The sequence below is a fragment of the Anomaloglossus baeobatrachus genome, unplaced genomic scaffold (assembly GCF_048569485.1).
Source record: "Anomaloglossus baeobatrachus isolate aAnoBae1 unplaced genomic scaffold, aAnoBae1.hap1 Scaffold_2786, whole genome shotgun sequence".
Taxonomy (NCBI): domain Eukaryota; kingdom Metazoa; phylum Chordata; class Amphibia; order Anura; family Aromobatidae; genus Anomaloglossus; species Anomaloglossus baeobatrachus.
In genome coordinates, this window is record NW_027442269.1 from 91151 (window position 1) to 107803 (window position 16653).

A 16653-nucleotide genomic window follows, 5' to 3' on the forward strand; every position below is an offset into this window, starting at 1 on the left:
TGATGATGGGGGCAAAGTGCCTGCGTGTGTGTGGTGATGATAGGTGCGGTAGTGCCTGCGTGTGTGCGATGATGACGGGAGCTGTAATGCCTGCGTGTGTGCGGTGATGAAGGGAGCGGTAGTGTCGGGGTGTGCGGTGATGATGGGGGCGGTAGTGTCGGGGTGTGCGGTGATGATGGGAGCGATAGTGCCGGGGTGTGCGGTGATGATGGGAGCGGTGGAGCCGGGGTGTGCGGTGATGATGGGGGCGGTAGTGCCGGGGTGTGCGGTGATGATGGGGGCGGTAGTGCAGGAGTGTGCGGTGATGATGGGAGCGGTAGTGCCGGGGTGTGTGGTGATGATGGGGGCGGTAGTGTCGGGGTGTGTGGTGATGATGGGGGCGGTAGTGCCGGGCTGTGCGGTGATGATGGGGGCGGTAGTGCCGGGGTGTGCAGTGATGATGGGGGTGGTAGTGCCGGGGTGTGCAGTGATGATGGGGGTGGTAGTGCCGGGGTGTGCAGTGATGATGGGGGCGGTAGTGTCGGGGTGTGTGGTGATGATGGGAGCGGTAGTGCTGGGGTGTGTGGTGATGATGGGGTCGTAGTGCCGGGGTGTGTGGTGATGATAGGGGTGGTAGTGCCAGGGTGTGTGGTGATGAAGGGAGCGGTAGTGCCGGGGTGTGTGGTGATGATGGGGGCAGTAGTGCTGGGGTGTGTGGTGATGATGGGGTCGTAGTGCCGGGGTGTGCGGTGATGAAGGGAGCGGTAGTGCCAGGGTGTGTGGTGATGATGGGAGCGGTAGTGCTGGGGTGTGTGGTGATGATGGGGTCGTAGTGCCGGGGTGTGTGGTGATGATAGGGGTGGTAGTGCCAGGGTGTGTGGTGATGAAGGGAGCGGTAGTGCCGGGGTGTGTGGTGATGATGGGGGCAGTAGTGCTGGGGTGTGTGGTGATGATGGGGTCGTAGTGCCGGGGTGTGCGGTGATGAAGGGAGCGGTAGTGCCAGGGTGTGTGGTGATGAAGGGAGCGGTAGTGCCGGGGTGTGTGGTGATGATGAAGTCTCTCTCTCTCCCCCTTTGACATGAAAAAGAAAAAAAAACAAAAACGGATCAGTATTTTACTGGATCCATCGCATCAGTTTTAACACAATCTGCGACGGATCTGTTGCATCAGGCACAAACTGGAGTGTGCCTGATGGCAAAAAACGGATGTGTGAAAGCAGCCTAACTGACAGCAGGTTCTAATGCTGAGCGTCTGTCAGTCACTGCGGGGGGCAGGGTATATATGTGGTGATAACAGACATTTCCCTTATTTTCCCCCCAGTATCGCTCGACATCAGCAATAAAAACTCGATATTGAAGTTGGTTTCTTATTGGTCCAGTTTCCTATTCGGGGCTGAAGATGGTTTATTATTTGGATTTTTTTTCTATTTTTCTTTTTACAGGTTTAACAAGAAACGTAAAAAATAATCATAATATAATACAATACAGCGAGGAGCCCGGATGTGAATACACTTAAAAGCAGCTACAAAAATTAGAAAACTGGCACAAAAATGGGCAGCAAAGGGCGTTTTGGAAAGGGTTAAATGACCTTGGGTCACTAATCTGACACCACCATTATATAGTGATGTCTCGCATCAAATCCAGGGCCAAGCCCGGCCCAAATGGGTTCTGGGCATCAGAACTGGCAGCAAAGTGAGCAAATAGCCAATTCACCCAGATGTGAATAAGTAACTGGTGTTCTGTAAAGTTCTCTTCCGGCTGATGTAAATGGGTTTCTGGCATTAATTAGTAATCACAAAGGGAAAGCCGCCATTGTTCTCTGATTTCAGTCTATTCTCACATTATTATGGCTTTACCTATATAGATCAGTGATCAAAAGGCCATTTAACCCTTTCCACAACGCCCTTCGGAGCCACTTTGATGCCTATTTTTGTGCCAGTTTTATCATTTTTTTGCTGCTTTCAGTGTATTCACATCCGGGCTCCGCACTGCAGGGGATTATATTGTTGTCATTTTTTATTTTTGTTCCTAAAAAACATTAAAAAAAAAAAAAAGATTTCCAAGTAAGAAACCGACTTCAGCCTCATCATGAAAGCAAAAACAATAAAGACGACGACAGGAACATGAAAATGAAGCCGAGGAAATCACGAGAAAAGATGCAAAATTTACTTGAATGTCCGAACAAGGAAAAAGATTTTCACAGATCTTTAACCCCTTTATGACAGCCTTACAGAATAAAATGGTGGCAGAAAAAGGTACTTATTCTGATCTGCCGTTTTAAACAGCGGCAAGAAATAAAGTGTATACCGACCCCCAGCATTGGAAAATCTCTGGGGTTTCAGACACCGAGGGTAGCTCAGACCCTGGAGATCACAATTTGGGCCGAAAAAAATAATTTATCTCCCACCTGGCATAATCAATCGTGTCAGATGGGAGATACATCTCCTACCCCGGTCCCCCGATGTGGCCAAAGTGCCCCCCCCCCAGTCCCACGCCCCACCCGATCATCTAAAATGGCCGGCAGGCACGCTGCGCTCATCCTCCTCCTCTAACTTCTGTCGCATCTGACATGTCAGATGTGACATCAAAGTGCTCCCCATGTCCTGCCAGGTCACCCCCTGTCAATCCCCGGTCTTCTGTTACATCCTGCAGCGATGATCCCACATGATCCCCCCTCTTCCTTCTCAAAAGATCCTGTCCGCATTCGCAGAGCGGCTCTTAGCTGGCTCCCTCCTAGTAGTGACACTGAGCTTACTGTAGCTTACACTGTCGTGCTGTGGACCCATGTAGTGTGAGTGCAGTATCACTGTATCCACAATCCTTACATGGAGGGTCTGCACCTCCAGAAAATGGGGGATACGTTTTCTGAGCATGCCCCCCATATTGTGGAAGGTCCAGAGTCGTCATTGGACCTCCTCTAAAATGAATTACGGTGGATCAGATTTTTTTTCTTTTTAACATATTGGTGAAAGAGGAAATGTGTTAGGGAGTGTTTTTTCAAATGTTTTTTTTTTGCCTTTTTTATTTTTTCTTACTGAATAGGTTAGTGATGGCAGGTATCTGATAGACGCCGTGACATCATTAACCCCAACCCCATCAACTACCCAGTTTGCCACCGCACCCGGGCAACGGGAAGAGCCGGGGTGAATCGCGAGGATTAGTGCATTTAATGGATGCGCCACTTATGGGTGGCTGTGGCCTGCTATTTTTAGGCTGAGAAGGGCCAAATAACCATGGTTCCTCCCACCCTGAGAATACCATGCCACAGCTGTTCACTTTACCTGTGCTGGAAATCTATTTTGGGGGGGACCCCACTTTTTTTCTTAATTATTTATAAATAATTAAAAAAAAACCAGCATGGAGAGACCTCCATTTTAGATTACCAGCTAAGGTGAAGCTGCCATCTGTGGTCTGCAGCCGTCTGCTTTACTCTAGTTTTGTTGTTTTTTTTTTTTTTTATTTATTTTTTAGGGCTATATACAAGGTTTAACACCCTTTAGTGCCCCATGAAAGTTACTAAAGGGTGCCAGCTTAGACTATGCAGGGGGGTGGGACATTTATATGTGTTTGACGTCTATTTATCTAGCCATCTATCCATCCATCTATCCTAGCTTTCTAGGCTGTGTGCCCATGATCAGGATTTGCAGCGGTTTGGACGCAGAGTGTTTTGACTGCGATGTTGTGCAGTACAAGCGCAATAGCGGGATGTTTAGAAATCTCATCCCCACTGTGCTTCTTTTCTCTGCAGCATAAACTGACCAGCGGCGCGGCTTCCTGAGACGCAGGATGTCAGTTTATGCAGTGGAGATGAGAGTGTTCTTCGCAGGGGGAATAAAGTCCGCAGCGGCCTGAACCTGGATTGTGGGCACGGGCAGCTGCATTCTCGTGTGGACAACACTGGTATCTGCGCAGAAGGCTGACACTGCATCCTCACCGGATCATGGGCACAGCCTAAAAGTGAGAAATTTGGCACTAAAGCAACATTTTTGTGAACTACCTGCTCACTATATCCCTGAATAAAATCTGTGAGTGATGTAGTGTCCAAAATGGGGTCACTGGTGGGGGATTTCTGCTGTATACTGTAGGTACCTTAGGAGCCTTGCACATGTGACATGGTATCTGCATTATTTCAACTTTCCCAATATTCAAGTGGTGCTGCTTCCATTCTGAGCCCTCCCATTTGTCCAAACAGAGGTTTCTGACCACATGTGAGGGATCACCGCGCTCAGGAGAAAGTGGGGAACAAATCGTAAGGTCCAGTTTTTGGTGTCAAAGTGACAGTGGTCAGAATTGCAAAAACTGGCCAAGTCATGAAGTACAAAACTGGCTTCATCCCTAAGGCTAAGTTCACATTTCCGTTGTTTTGCATCAGTCACATGCGTTGCTTGACGCATGTGACTGATGCGTTGTACAACGAATGACAAAGAAAAGAATTTCATTGTCGGACTCCGTTGTGTGTGGGGGGGCGGAGTTCGGGGGGCGGAGTTCGGGGGCAGAGCTGAGGACGTCAGTGCTGCGGTCTGCATGGCTGGGGACAGGTGAGTGAATGTGTGTGTGTGTCTACATGCGGAGTACGGGAGGGGGCGGAGTATGAAGGGGCGGAGCCGAGCGGGGCCATGGAGCGGAGGACGTCAGTGCCGCGGGGACTGCAGGGCTGGGGACAAGTGAGTGTGTGAGTGTGTGTGAGTGTACACATGCGGAGTGCGGGAGGGGGCGGAGCCGAGTGGTGAAGTGTCGGCCTCCTTGCACACTGTATCCAGGGTAAATATCGGGTAACTAAAATCAAAGCACTTTTTGCTTGGTTACCCGATATTTATCTTGGTTACCAGCTTAGCGCGGGCTCCCTGCACTTGTAACCACTGTAAATATCGGGTAACTAACCAAAGCGCATTGCTTGGTTACCTGATGTTTATCCTGGTTACAGGGCAAGGAGCCAGAGAGAGCATGTGCAGCAAATTCCTACGGATTGCGCTGCTCAAAAAACGTTACAGGCTGCGTTGCTCCCACCCGGCAGTCAGTTAAAAAACGACTGACCGCGACGCAGCGGATGCAACGCAGCATCATCAGTCGGAATCCGTCACTAATAGAAGTCTATGGGGAAAAACAGGATTCCTGCAAAATATTTTGCAGGATACCGTAATTCCTCAAGGCGACGGATTGTGACTGATGCAAAACAACGGAAGTGTGAAGTTAGCCTAAGGGGTTAAACTGAATGTACAAACCAAAAACAGAATGAAAAAGAGTCAGGAATAGCGGGAAACTGGTCCTGAACTGGTTAAAGTTGAAAATAGCCGAGACATGAAGGGGTTAATGATAATGATGATTACCTCAAAATAATAGACACCCTGCACCTACCTCCACCTGCAGAGCCGCACACTAGATATATAATACCCTGCACCTACCTCCACCTGCAGAGCCGCACACTAGATATATAATACCCTGCACCTACCTCCACCTGCAGAGCCGCACACTAGATATATAATACCCTGCACCTACCTCCACCTGCAGAGCCGCACACTAGATATATAATACCCTGCACCTACCTCCACCTGCAGAGCCGCACACTAGATATATAATACCCTGCACCTACCTCCACCTGCAGAGCCGCACACTAGATATATAATACCCTGCACCTACCTCCACCTGCAGAGCCGCACACTAGATATATAATACCCTGCACCTACCTCCACCTGCAGAGCCGCACACTAGATATATAATACCCTGCACCTACCTCCACCTGCAGAGCCGCACACTAGATATATAATACCCTGCACCTACCTCCTCCTGCAGAGCCGCACACTAGATATAATACCCTGCACCTACCTCCACCTGCAGAGCCGCACACTAGATATATAATACCCTGCACCTACCTCCACCTGCAGAGCCGCACACTAGATATATAATACCCTGCACCTACCTCCTCCTGCAGAGCCGCACACTAGATATATAATACCCTGCACCTACCTCCACCTGCAGAGCCGCACACTAGATATATAATACCCTGCACCTACCTCCACCTGCAGAGCCGCACACTAGATATATAATACCCTGCACCTACCTCCACCTGCAGAGCCGCACACTAGATATATAATACCCTGCACCTACCTCCACCTGCAGAGCCGCACACTAGATATACAATACCCTGCACCTACCTCCGCCTGCAGAGCCGCACACTAGATATATAATACCCTGCACCTACCTCCCCCTGCAGAGCCGCGCACTAGATATATAATACCCTGCACCTACCTCCACCTGCAGAGCCGCACACTAGATATATAATAACCTGCACCTACCTCCACCTGCAGAGCCGCACACTAGATATATAATACCCTGCACCTACCTCCACCTGCAGAGCCGCACACTAGATATATAATACCCTGCACCTACCTCCACCTGCAGAGCCGCACACTAGATATATAATACCCTGCACCTACCTCCACCTGCAGGGTCGTGGCTAAATCCCAGTGGCTAGAAGGACCTGGTCCCTCTGCCCACTGGGAAATAGCCGACTCTATAGAGAGAAAGCTAAATCCCAGTGGGCTAAAGGACCAGGTCCCTCCTTCCACTGGGATTTAGCTTTCTCTATCCAGAGCCGGCTATTTCCCAGTGGGCAGAGGGACCAGGTCCTCCTAGCCACTGGGATTTAGCCTGTTCTACATAAGAAAGCTAAATCCTAGTGGGCTAAAGGACCAGGTCCCAATAAGTGTTTTAATACAATTCTTAGTGGGAAAAAGGACCAGGTCCTTCTGGCCACTGGGATTTAGCCTGTTTTCTATGAGAAATCTAAGTCCTAGTGGGCTAAAGGACCAGGTTCCAATGAGTGTTTTAATACAATTCTTAGTGGGGAAAAGGACTGGGTCCTTCTGGCCACTGGGATTTAGCCTGCTCTGTATGAGAAAGCTAAATCCTAGTGGGCTAAAGGACCAGGTTCCAATGAGTGTTTTAATACAATTCTTAGTGGGAAAAAGGACCAGGTCCTTCTGGCCACTGGGATTTAGCCTGTTTTCTATGAGAAATCTAAATCCTAGTGGGCTAAAGGACCAGGTCCTAATGAGTGTTTTAATACAATTCTTAGTGGGAAAAAGGACCAGGTCCTTCTGCCCACTGGTATTTAGCCTGTTCTACATAAGAAAGCTAAATCCTAGTGGGCTAAAGGACCAGGTCCTAATGAGTGTTTTAATACAATTCTTAGTGGGAAAAAGGACCAGGTCCTTCTGGCCACTGGTATTTAGCCTGTTCTACATAAGAAAGCTAAATCCTAGTGGGCTAAAGGACCAGGTCCCAATAAGTGTTTTAATACAATTCTTAGTGGGAAAAAGGACCAGGTCCTTCTGGCCACTGGGATTTAGCCTGTTTTCTATGAGAAATCTAAATCCTAGTGGGCTAAAGAACCAGGTCCCAATAAGTGTTATAATACAATTCTTAGTGGGAAAAAGGACCAGGTCCTTCTGGCCACTGGGATTTAGCCTGCTCTATTTGAGAAAGCTAATTCCTAGTGGGCTAAAGGACCAGGTCCCAATAAGTGTTTTAATACAATTCTTAGTGGGAAAAAGGACCAGGTCCTTCTGGCCACTGGGATTTAGCCTGTTTTCTATGAGAAATCTAAGTCCTAGTGGGCTAAAGGACCAGGTCCTAATGAGTGTTTTAATACAATTCTTAGTGGGGAAAAGGACTTTGTCCTTCTGGCCACTGGGATTTAGCCTGCTCTGTATGAAAAAGCTAAATCCTAGTGGGCTAAAGGACCAGGTTCCAATGAGTGTTTTAATACAATTCTTAGTGGGGAAAAGGACTGGGTCCTTCTGGCCACTGGGATTTAGCCTGCTCTGTATGAGAAAGCTAAATCCTAGTGGGCTAAAGGACCAGGTTCCAATGAGTGTTTTAATACAATTCTTAGTGGGAAAAAGGACCAGGTCCTTCTGGCCACTGGGATTTAGCCTGTTTTCTATGAGAAATCTAAATCCTAGTGGGCTAAAGGACCAGGTCCTAATGAGTGTTTTAATACAATTCTTAGTGGGGAAAAGGACTGGGTCCTTCTGGCCACTGAGATTTAGCCTGCTCTGTATGAGAAAGCTAAATCCTAGTGGGCTAAAGGACCAGGTTCCAATGAGTGTTTTAATACAATTCTTAGTGGGAAAAAGGACCAGGTCCTTCTGGCCACTGGGATTTAGCCTGCTCTGTATGAGAAAGCTAAATCCTAGTGGGCTAAAGGACCAGGTTCCAATGAGTGTTTTAATACAATTCTTAGTGGGAAAAAGGACCAGGTCCTTCTGGCCACTGGGATTTAGCCTGTTTTCTATGAGAAATCTAAATCCTAGTGGGCTAAAGGACCAGGTCCCAATAAGTGTTATAATACAATTCTTAGTGGGAAAAAGGACCAGGTCCTTCTGGCCACTGGGATTTAGCCTGCTCTCTTTGAGAAAGCTAATTCCTAGTGGGCTAAAGGACCAGGTCCTAATGAGTGTTTTAATACAATTCTTAGTGGGGACAAAAGGACCAGGTCCTTCTGCCCACTGGGATTTAGCCTGCTCTCTATGAGAAAGCTAAATCCTAGTGGGCTAAAGGACCAGGTTCCAATGAGTGTTTTAATACAATTCTTAGTGGGAAAAAGGACCAGGTCCTTCTGGCCACTGGGATTTAGCCTGTTTTCTATGAGAAATCTAAATCCTAGTGGGCTAAAGGACCAGGTCCTAATGAGTGTTTTAATACAATTCTTAGTGGGGAAAAGGACTGGGTCCTTCTGGCCACTGAGATTTAGCCTGCTCTGTATGAGAAAGCTAAATCCTAGTGGGCTAAAGGACCAGGTTCCAATGAGTGTTTTAATACAATTCTTAGTGGGAAAAAGGACCAGGTCCTTCTGGCCACTGGGATTTAGCCTGCTCTGTATGAGAAAGCTAAATCCTAGTGGGCTAAAGGACCAGGTTCCAATGAGTGTTTTAATACAATTCTTAGTGGGAAAAAGGACCAGGTCCTTCTGGCCACTGGGATTTAGCCTGTTTTCTATGAGAAATCTAAATCCTAGTGGGCTAAAGGACCAGGTCCCAATAAGTGTTATAATACAATTCTTAGTGGGAAAAAGGACCAGGTCCTTCTGGCCACTGGGATTTAGCCTGCTCTCTTTGAGAAAGCTAATTCCTAGTGGGCTAAAGGACCAGGTCCTAATGAGTGTTTTAATACAATTCTTAGTGGGGACAAAAGGACCAGGTCCTTCTGCCCACTGGGATTTAGCCTGCTCTCTATGAGAAAGCTAAATCCTAGTGGGCTAAAGGACCAGGTCCCAAGAACTGTTTTAATACAAGACTTAGTGATCTAATGGATCCTTCCACTGGGATTTAGCTTTCTCTATCCAGAGCCAGCTATTTGTCAGTGGGCAGAGGGACCAGGTCCTTCTGCCCACTGGGATTTAGCCTGCTCTCTATTAGAAAGCTAAATCCTAGTGGGCTAAAGGACCAGGTCCTAAGGTCCTAATGAGTGTTTTAATACAACTCTTAGTGGGGAAAAAAGGACCAGGTTCTTCTGCCCACTGGGATTTAGCCTGCTCTCTATGAGAAAGCTAATTCCTAGTGGGCTAAAGGATCAGGTCCTAATGAGTGTTTTAATACAATTCTTAGTGGGAAAAAGGACTGGGTCCTTCTGCCCACTGGGATTTAGCCTGCTCTCTATGCGAAAGCTAAATCCTAGTGGGCTAAAGGACCAGGTCCCAATAACTGTTTTAATACAAGACTTAGTGATCTAATGGACCAGGTCCTTCTGCCCACTGGGTTTTAGCCTGCTCGCTATGAAAATGCTAAACTCTAGTGGGCTAAAGGACCAGGTCCCTAGGGGCGTTTTTAAAATGGACACACTTGGCTAAAAACCATGTCATCATGCCAATTGGGATTTATTCTACTGTATCTGTAGATTATCTGCAGTAGAATCATAGAATGTTATAGTTGGATGGGACCTCCAGGGTCATCAGGTCCAACTCCCTGCTCAAAGCAAGATTCACTATATCATCCCACACAGGTGTCTGTCCAGTCTCCTTTTTACGTCTTCCATTGAAGGGGAACTCATTACCTCTTGTGGTTCCAGTCATTGATCACTCACTGTCAAAAGGTTTTTATTCCAAAATCTAATCTGTGACGCTTCCCAATCAGTTTCATTCCATTGCTTCTATTCTTTCCTTGTCCTTGTCCTTGTCAACCCTAGTTCGACAGCCTTTGAGATATTTGCAGACGGCTATTAAGATTCCTCTCAGTTTTCTTTTTTTCAAGCTAAACATTCCCAAATCCTGTAACCGTTCCTCATCGGACAGTTTATAGACCAGTCACCATTCTGGCTGCTCTTCTCTGAACTTGCTCCAATTTGTTGCGGTCTTTTTTTAAGACATGGTGCTCAGAATTGCAGATGAGGTCTGACCAAAGAGGAGTAGAGGGTGATAATTACTTCACGTGATCGATGGCTGGACCATATATGACAAGCTTTTCTCCCCCATTCACCTTTTGTGCCTCCCCTATTTCCTCATAGACTGTAAGCTTACGAGCAGGGCCCTCACTCCTCCTGGTATCTTAATTTTGTTATTTTGTATTCTCATATTGTCTGTACATGTCCCCTCTGAATTGTAAAGCGCTGTGGAATATGTTGGCGCTATAGAAATAAAACTTATTATTATCTGTGCTTCTGTTAATACATTGCACAATTGTGCTTGTCTTTTTTGCTGCTGCATCACACTGTTGACTCATGTTCAGTCTGTCATCTATCAGTATGCGATTAGTATATTAGTGGTACTAGATTTGAAAGTGTTCACATTATTTTTTTTCACATAGACTAAGTGATATGGAAGACTAAAAAGTAAGCTCTTAGGTTGCATGTACAGCAGCTGACGCAGTGTCAGCCCGCCTGTGGAAATGTGAGTGTGCTCTGCAGGAGAATGCAGCAGTCCGCGCCTACTATCAGGGTTCAGTGTGCTACCTACTTTTGCTTTTTTCTCTCATTCTGGCCACAGGAAAATAAATTGACATGCTGCAGCTTGGAAAGCCGCGCCACATGTAAGTTTACGGAGCAGAGAAAAGAAGCATCGTGGGCAAGAGATTTCTATAAATCCATCCACTGTGCTTGTACTGTAGAACGCAGCATTCTGTATGCAAACAAACACGCTACTTCCAAAACGTTGCAAACACTGACTGTGCAAATACACTGTGTGCAGAATTATTAGGCAAATGAGTATTTTGATCACATGATACTTTTTATACATGTTGTCCTACTCCAAGCTATATAGGCTTGAGAGCCAACTGCCAATTAAGTAAATCAGGTGATGTGCATCTCTGTAATGAGGAGGGGTCTGGTGTAATGACATTAACACCCTATATAAGGTGTGCTTAATTATTAGGCAACTTCCTTTCCTTTGGCAAAATGGGTCAGAAGAGAGATTTGACGGTCTCTGAAAAGTCCATAATTGTGAGAGGTCTTTCAGAGGGATGCAGCAATCTTGAAACTGACAAACTTTTGAAGCGTGATCACCGAACAATCAAGCGTTTCATGTCAAATAGCCAACAGGGTCGCAAGAAGCGTGTTAGGCAAAAACGGCGCAAAATAACTGCCCATGAATTGATGAAAATCAAGCGTAAAGCTGCCAAGATGCCATTTGCCACCAGTTTGGCCATATTTCAGAGCTGCAACGTTACTGGAGTATCAAAAAGCACAAGGTGTGCCATACTCAGGGACATGGACAAGGTAAGGAAGGCTGAAAAACCACCACCTCTGACCAAGAAACATAAGATAAAACGTCAAGACTGGGCCAAGAAATATCTTAAGACTGTTTTTTCAAAGGTTTTATGGACTGATGAAATGAGTGTCACTCTTGATGGGCCAGATGGATGGGCCAGAGGCTGGATCAGTAAAGAGAGCTCCACTCCGACTCAGACGCCAGCAAGGTGGAGATGGGGAACTGGTATGGGCTGGTATCATCAAAGATGAACTTGTGGGACCTTTTCGAATTGAGGATGGAGTGAAGCTCAACTCCCAGACTTACTGCCAGTTTCTGGAAGACAACTCCAAGCAGTGGTACAGGAAAAAGTCGGTATCGTTCAAGAAAAACATGATTTTCATGCAGGACATTGCTCCATCACATGCATTCAACTACTCCACAGCGTGGCTGAACAGTAAAGATCTAAAAGATGAAAAAAATAATGACATGGCCCCCTTGTTCACCTGATCTGAACCCCATAACCTGTGGTCCCTCATAAAATGTTAGATCTACAGGGAGGGAAAATGGTACACCACTCGGAACAGTGTCTGGGAGGCTGTAATGGCTGCTGCATGCAATGTGGATCGTAAACAGATCGAGCAACTGACAGCATCTATGGATGGTCGGCTGCTTAGTGTCATCATAAAGAAAGGTGGCTATATTGGTCACTCATTTTTTGGGGTTTTGTTTTTGCATGTCAGAAATGTTTATTTCTAAATTTTGTGCAGTTATATTGGTTTACCTGGTGAAAATAAACAAGTGAGATGGGAATAGATTTGGTTTTTATTAAGTTGCCTAATAATTCTGCACAGTAATAGCTACCTGCACAAACAGATATCCTCCTAAGATAGCCAAATCTAAAAAAAAACCCACTCCAACTGCCAAAAATATTAAGCTTTGATATTTATGAGTCTTTTGGGTTGATTGAGAACATAGTTGTTGATCAATAATAAAAAAAATCCTCTAAAATACAACTTGCCTAATAATTCTGCACGCGGTGTAAATGTACACCCCCAAACCAGATTGAGCACCATCTTTACTGCGGTGATGTTCTATGCTGTTTGGCTGTGACATCACGTCAACATTGCTGCAGCCAATCACAGATCTCCGTGGCTCATCCGATGTAGCTGGAACGAGTTGCTGAGGTCAGTGATTGGCTGGAAGAGACCAATGTCTTGATGAAGACACTTCTGAACCTTACTAAAGTTTCTTGTTGTGTTACACATGGAGTCGAAGGAAAGAAAAAAAATTAATGAGTAGTTAATCAGGATAAGACCTTTAGTTGCAGGGCGCCCTTTGCAGATGTTTTTTTTCTTTCAACTCACTATTACAAACTTTGCCATGTAAGGTTTATTCCTTTTAAAGTGGTTATTTTATGAAATAAATCTATTCACAATGATGTACATGCTGCCATAATCATCATATAGGTGAAATGTGTCTGACCGCAGCTTGTAATGTATTCCATGTAATAGGGCGGTCGCTCAATGCTTCATAACTTCTGTCAGGGCCATCAATCACTAGTGAGTAACGTTATGCCAGGTAATAAAATGAAGAGGTAAGGCTGTGGTGCGGTCAGAGGCTGTTCTCATACCTCCTGTCCATCTGCCACACATTACACACCGGCCAGGTAATATAATGAAGAGCTAAGGATGTGGTGCGGTCAGAGGCCGTTCTCACACCTCCTGTCCGTCTGCCACACATTACACACCGGCCAGGTAATAAAATGAAGAAGTAAGGATGTGGTGCGGTCAGAGGCCGTTCTCACACCTCCTGTCCGTCTGCCACACATTACACACCGGCCAGGTAATACAATGAAGAGCTAAGGCTGTGGTGCGGTAGAGGCCGTTCTCATACCTCCTGTCCATCTGCCACACATTACACACCGGCCAGGTAATAAAATGAAGAAGTAAGGATGTGGTGCGGTCAGAGGCCGTTCTCATACCTCCTGTCCATCTGCCACACATTACACACCGGCCAGGTAATATAATGAAGAGCTAAGGCTGTGGTGCGGTCAGAGGCCGTTCTCACACCTCCTGTCCGTCTACCACACATTACACACCGGCCAGGTAATATAATGAAGAGCTAAGGATGTGGTGCGGTAGAGGCCGTTCTCACACCTCCTGTCCATCTGCCACACATTACACACCGGCCAGGTAATACAATGAAGAGCTAAGGATGTGGTGCAGTCAGAGGCCGTTCTCATACCTCCTGTCCATCTGCCACACATTACACACCAGCCAGGTAATATAATGAAGAGCTAAGGCTGTGGTGCGGTCAGAGGCCGTTCTCATACCTCCTGTCCATCTGCCACACATTACACACCGGCCAGGTAATACAATGAAGAGCTAAGGATGTGGTGCGGTAGAGGCCGTTCTCACACCTCCTGTCCGTCTGCCACACATTACACAGCGGCCAGGTAATATAATGAAGAGCTAAGGATGTGGAGCGGTCAGAGGCTGTTCTCATACCTCCTGTCCATCTGCCACACATTACACACCAGCCAGGTAATACAATGAAGAGCTAAGGATGTGGTGCGGTCAGAGGCTGTTCTCATACCTCCTGTCCATCTGCCACACATTACACACCGGCCAGGTAATACAATGAAGAGCTAAGGATGTGGTGCGGTAGAGGCCGTTCTCACACCTCCTGTCCATCTGCCACACATTACACACCGGCCAGGTAATACAATGAAGAGCTAAGGATGTGGTGCGGTAGAGGCCGTTCTCACACCTCCTGTCCGTCTGCCACACATTACACAGCGGCCAGGTAATACAATGAAGAGCTGAGGCTGTGGTGCGGTCAGAGGCTGTTCTCATACCTCTTGTCCGTCTGCCACACATTACACACCGGCCAGGTAATACAATGAAGAGCTAAGGCTGTGGTGCGGTCAGAGGCCGTTCTCATACCTCCTGTCCGTCTGCCACACATTACATACCGACCAGGTAATATAATGAAGAGCTAAGGTTGTGGTGCGGTCAGAGGCCGTTCTCATACCTCCTGTCCGTCTGCCACACATTACACACCGGCCAGGTAATACAATGAAGAGCTAAGGCTGTGGTGTGGTCAGAGGCCGTTCTCACACCTCCTGTCCATCTGCCACACATTACACACCGGCCACTGTCACAGGTCTGGAAAGTTAACGAACAGCAATTCCATCTTTAGGCCCTGTGCGCACGCTGCGTATTTTGCCACGTTTTTTGGTGGTTTGTTGCCCAAAACTGTATGCATTGTCTTCCCCAGCAAAGTCTATGAGAACTCAGACAGGCTGTGCGCACGTCGCTTCTTTGTTCCTTGCAGTTTTTATGGAAGGAAAAAGCAGCAGCATGTCACTTCTTTCTGTGTTTTGGAGGACTGGCAGATCAATCCCCCGCTGGCTCCAGGTCAGCGGGGGATTGATCCCCGGTGTCTGGTCAGATGCTGGTCCCCATAAAAAGTCTATGGGGAACAGAATCCAGCACAAAGCGGTAGGAGCAAGCACTTCATACTCACTGATCACCGGCGCGGCTGTCACACTGCTCCTGCGGCCTCTCATTCTTCTTCCTGGGCCGCTCATTAGGCTCATACATATTCACGGCTTCCCCTGCCCACTGGTGGCTGTGATTGGTTGCAGTCAAATGCACCCCCACACTAACTGACAGCTGTCTGACTGCAACCAATCACAGCCGCCGGTGTGTCTATATTGTACAGTAAAATAGTGTGCAGTCCCCTCAATTTTGATACCCAGCTAAGGTAAAGCCTCACAACTGGTGGCTGGTATTCTCAGACTGGGGAGGCCTATGGTTATTAGGCTGCCCCCCCCCCCAGCCTAAAAATATCAGCCTGCAGCCTCCCGGATTGCTGCATCCATTAGATGTGACAGTCCCAGCACTTTACCTGGATCATCTTGATTGCCCTGGTGTGGTGGTAATCGGGGTAATAAGGAGTTAATAGCAGCCCATAGCTGCCACTAAGTCCTAAATTAGTGATGGTAGCATCTATGAGACACCATAGAAGAGAGGAAATCCAGAAACAGCCTAATTAAAAGAAACTTTATTAAAGACAGTGGGAAAAAAAGGACACCCTGTCCATCACCGCGTCTCACACAGATGACTGCTCTTAATCATGACAATATCAAAGTGAATGCGGCCACTTATAAAACCCACACAACCTCTGAGGGGGGGAACACACCCCGTCACCGAATCATCAGATCACCAAGACACGAGCAAATGACAACTTACCATGATAGAAGATTACAAGAAGCATCAATACAAACATTATATAAGTACACCCCATATAATACACAGTACAGAGAATATATAAGTACACCCCATATAACACACAGCACAGAGAATATATACACAGAGAAGCATCAATACAAACATTATATAAGTACACCCCATATAATACACAGTACAGAGAATATATAAGTACACCCCATATAATACACAGCACAGAGAATATACACAGAGAAGCATCAATACAAACATTATATAAGTACACCCCATATAATACACAGTACAGAGAATATATAAGTACACCCCATATAATACACAGCACAGAGAATATATAAGTACACCCCATATAATACACAGCACAGAGAATATACACAGAGAAGCATCAATACAAACATTATATAAGTACACCCCATATAATACACAGTGCAGAGAATGTATACAGAGAGATATCCTCTTATGTCACTTGTGGGATTCTCTCCAATAGATGAAACCTTCATATTCAGTGGATGAGGAAGAATTCTCTGTGGAGCCGACATTGCCCCGAACTCTATAAAGAAAAATGACCAATAATTAGTAATAATAATAATAATAATAATAATAATAATAATAATAATAATAATAATAATAATGCCACAAATTACCATAAACTGTGTATAATGAATGCGCTGATAATCACCTGCTAATAAACCCATCAGTATCAGTCACAGATCATTGTGGAATTCAGCCCTTTGTGATCTCT